Consider the following 4,600-nt stretch of genomic DNA (forward strand, 5'->3'; position numbering starts at 1 on the left):
GGGAAAGGGTGCTCAGGCCTTGGCAGGGGCTGCCCAGGGAGGTTTGGAGTGCCCATCCCTGGAGGTGCCCAAGGAAGGGCTGGAGGTGGCACTCAGAGCTCTGGGCTGGGGACAAGGTGGGGACCGGGCACAGGCTGGGACTTGGTGGCCTCAGAGATCTTTTCCAACCTCAGTAATTCTGGGATTCTGAGAATGTGGCTGCAGCCAAAAGGCAGAGGATGCTGAGGACATGGAGTGGGGCTCCATGGGGGGCTGGCAAGAGCAGGAAAGGTGTGAAAGGGTTGGATTTAGGATGTTTTAGGAGTGCAGCAAGACAACAGTGGCTCTCGGTCACATGAAGACCTGAAGTGACTGCCAGCCGTGCCTGATGAGCTCAGAATGACAAAGGGGGGAAAAAATGTTTCTTTTTGGGGGTTTCCATGAGAAACCACAAGAGACCAGCCAGAATCCATTCTGTAACCAGCAGTGCCACTCCTTGCAGCCAAGGGTTTCAAGAGGATCCTTCCAAGGAACTCATCAGGCTCCTCCCACGTGGTGCATCCCACGCGATCCAAGTGAGTCCCACAGTCACTCCATGGCTTTTCCACTTCTGGCAGGGCTGGAAACATCTCCCAGGCAGGACCAGAGCCTGATCCTCTCTCTCTGGCCACCACAGAAGCCACTCCCATGTCTGATCGCCACCCTCCATGCCAGCTGACATTCCCAGCATCCCTGCCAGCCCCAATTAGTGTCCTGGATACAGCTGGCATCCCTGTAAGCATCAATCCCATTCCCTTTATTTCTTAGGAACAGCATCCATCTGCTCCCAGCAGCTCACATCTGGAACAGTGAGCGTTGTGAAAGAGCCTCAGTGCTATTTGAAGGAAATTATTCCTCCAGAAAAGAGATTTATGCAGAACCGAATTTAGGACTCAGAGTTACAAATTTACTACAAATCCTACAGTTACACCACGTTTTAAACTTCAGAATTACAATTTTATCTTCCTTCCTTCCTTCCAAGCTGCTCTCATGTAAATTGCCATGTGACAGAAAGCGTTCATGGAGAACACAAGGAGGAGAGGCAGAGCATCTGCACAGCAAAACCCCTCCTGAGCACTGCCCAGCTCACTGAGCTCCTGCAAAGAGCAGGAGGTGGAGCTGATCCTCGGCTTAAGAATTCTCATCCCAATTTCAGCACCTGGAATGGCAGCCCTGGAGCAGGAAAGGGCACGACCTGAGGACTTCCCAAGGGATGGGAGCCACCACTTCATCTGCTCCAACTGCGGGCCTGGGTCCAGGAGGAAGCAGCCAGTGCCTCGTGCTGAGCCCAATTCAGGAGCGAGTGTTGGTCACCAGCCCCGAGAGGAGGTGACAGCTCCCTGTGGGACAGTGACTGGCCCCTGGTGTGGCCCAAGGAATGGAAAGAGGTAATTAGGGGAAAAGAGGAGGTCCTGCCACCCTTGGAAGAGAAAGGCAGGGTACAAAGGCTGCTGCAGCTATGAGCTGGAAGCCTGGAATTCTGCAGGACAGGGTCAGGTTTGGCTACCAAGGACAGGAAACAGAAGAGCTCTGCAAGCCCACAGCGCCCAGGCAAAGCCTCAAATGCTCCTGGCCGGAACCTGTGGCATCACTGTGGCCAGCAAGGTGGCTTTTGACACTCCTCATTCCAGCACAGGGAATGCAGCTGCTCTGATGTCTTCAAGGCAAAGGAATTTCCCCATGGAAAGGGTGCTCAGGCCTTGGCAGGGGCTGCCCAGGGAGGTTTGGAGTGCCCATCCCTGGAGGTGCCCAAGGAAGGGCTGGAGGTGGCACTCAGAGCTCTGGGCTGGGGACGAGGTGGGGATGGGGCACAGGTGGGACTCTGATCTTGGAGCTCTTCTCCAGCCTCGAGGATTCTGTGGAATCAGAGTCCAGCAGACTCCAGGCTTCACTCCTGGTTCAGTGGGTGTTTGGAGCGTCCTTCCTGCCTGGCTGGGGAGGGGAGGACACTTTGCCCCGTGGCTCTGCTGTCAGCGCTGAGCGTGCTCGTGTCTTCCTTGGCCCTGCTCCTGAAATAATTGTTTAGCCACGATGGAAGGTGACAAATGATTTTAGCTGTGGATTCCCCACTGGGAACATCAGGAGAAGCTTCCCAGCCACTCACACACTGAGCTGCAGCACCTCCTCAGCCCAGGCTCAGCCCCACCGAGCTCTTCTCTCCCACTTGGATCCAGAAGCTTCCATGTCCCTGACAAGGAACAGCCACTGGCAGCCAAGGAGGGTGCACCAACCTTCACCCAAATGCAGCCAGAGCTGCTCTTGAACAAACAAACCCTGCTCAGCCTCTGACAGGAGCATGGAAAGTGCAGCCAGAACCACTGGGAACATTGCTAAATGAACAAATATCCCGACCCAAACATGCATGTACTGGGATTGCTCAAGGCTGTGAGGATGGATAAATCTGGATGGATTTTCCCTGGATAACATGAGAGACAGATTCTTGACACACAGATCACCTGCGACTCAAGTTTCCAGTTCTTCCTCCAGCGCATCAAAAAGATCATCAGAACTGGACCTAGGAAAAATATTTTCCCCTCTTGCTTTTTTCAGAAGCAGCTGAACCGTTTCAGTCCCTCACTTCTTTTGTGGGGGGTTGTGTGGAATTTTTCGGGTTTTTTTTATAAATAACCAGAGGCACGAATAATTTCCAGCATGGAAAACTTCTGCCTAAAGAGCTAAAATTGGCATGGAATCATCCAAGAGTCACACAAGAAAGGCCTCCAGCAATGGCAACAGTCAGTGCTACCAAGCCTACCTAGAGCATTTTTTTCCACTGTGCTCAGAGGATCTGTTTCACTCCTCGCCTCTCAATCCAATTTCCACTGTCCTGCACCACAAGTTTAAAATAAGGACACCAGGAAGGATGTGTGATAAGGGGGAAGGAACAGGAAAACCACAGCTTCTTTCATTCTTTCAACACAGCCAAAAAGGAGTGGTTCTTATTATTTTTTTTTTTTAAGAAAAAGCTGCAGGGGAGCAACGAAAGGGGGGAGATCTCTGCTTTAGACATTCCCACCTCCACCACGACATATACATACATATATATATAAAATATATGTATTTATAAAGTATTCCTGCATCTAGAGGTGCTCCAGGGTGTTTTGCAGAGCCTCTGGCTCCAGTGACGACGTTTTCCATCTCAGGAGCGTGCACAGCTCCAGCCAGGATGGAGGGGAGGGAGAGAGGGAGGACAGCCACGATTCCCCACATTCCCTCCCCAGCCCAGGGACACAGCACAGCTGGAGGCACAAAAACCCCAAACAAAAGCCCCAAAAGGCCGTGCCCCCCTCGCAGCAGACAACGGAACGAGCTTGGCCACCACCGTGGAGCACCAGAGAAGACGAGATGCTGCAGAGAAGGAAGCACGAGTTCCATTTCCTTCCAGCCCTGGCTGCTGCCCAACAGCTGTTCCTTGTTTATTTACTTTAATATTTCCTTGGTTACACAAGCAGCTGCACACAGCTTAACCCCTGCCTGGGCCACCCTACCTGGGGCTGGGGCTGTGTGGCAGCAGTGCAGGGCAGGGCAGGGATGCCCAGGGTGCTGCCAAAGCTGGTGAGCTCATGGTGACGGCCACAGCTCTGCTGAAGGTGTCCTGCTGGGCAGGGGACAGGGCACCACTGATGGCAGTGAGCAGCATCTGCCCCAATCCCAGACTTTGGAGAAGCCAGCTGAAGCTGGGAAAGCCATCTGCATTCCCCAGGGCTCGCTCTGCTGGGCAGGCTGTAATTTCAGCAGTGTTTGTGCCTGCATGCTGAGGTCTCAGGAAAGGCTTTCTCCTTCCCCTTTGGAATGCAGCTCACAGCCTCACGTGAGAGGGTTCTGGGGGCACAGGGTGCCCAGCTCCTCCCCTGGTGCCACAAACAGCCCAGGAAGGGCATTCCAATGGCCCCTCTGGCAGCTGCTGCCAGTCCAGAGATCCCTTTGTGCGCTTTTTCTCCTCTGCACAGAGCCTGTTCCAGCAGCTCGGTTTGCATTCTGGCTCATAAAGCCCAGCCAGACCCCTTGGCTCATCTCCACCAAGGAGGAGGTAGAAAACACCCTTTGCCTGCTCACCCAGAGCACTGGTTTGGGTTTTCTGCAGCCCAGCCCACCCCAGCTGCCTTTCCAGTCTCCTCCCTCCCGCTTCCATTCTCCTCCTGGCTCCCTCCTGCATCAGGAGGGAAAGAAGTCACAGAACCATGGAATGGCCTGGGTTGGAAGGGACCTTACAGATCACTTTGTTACAACCCCCTGCCATGGGCAGGGACATCTTCTACCACACCAGCTTGCTCACATCTCCATCCAGCCTCTTCTGGGACACTTCCAGGGATGGGGCAGCCACAGCTTCTCTGGGCACCCTGTGCCAGGGCCTCAGCACCCTCACAGGTGAGGAATTTTTTCCCGATATCTGATCTAAACCCACTGTCCCTCAGTTTGAAGCCATTCCCCCTTATCCTGTCACTTCATGCTCTTGTAAAAAATCCCTCTCCATCTTTCTTGTTGGCTCCTCCAGGTACCAAAGCAGCTGCTGCCAGCTGCCCTCTGGGCTGCCAGCGCAGGGAGTGGGCACTTCCCCAGGCCCTGCTCCCAGGAATCCAGT

General features: G+C 54.0%; 1 protein-coding gene across 1 annotated transcript in view; it reads right to left on the reverse strand.

Moving 5' to 3' along the window:
- The window catches only part of SH3PXD2B (SH3 and PX domains 2B), a 64,772-nt gene that overhangs the window by 45,304 nt on the left and 14,868 nt on the right, over positions 1-4,600 (reverse strand). The window lies entirely within an intron of this gene.

The sequence above is a fragment of the Corvus brachyrhynchos genome, unplaced genomic scaffold, assembly GCF_000691975.1.
Source record: "Corvus brachyrhynchos isolate BGI_N302 unplaced genomic scaffold, ASM69197v1 scaffold21, whole genome shotgun sequence".
Taxonomy (NCBI): domain Eukaryota; kingdom Metazoa; phylum Chordata; class Aves; order Passeriformes; family Corvidae; genus Corvus; species Corvus brachyrhynchos.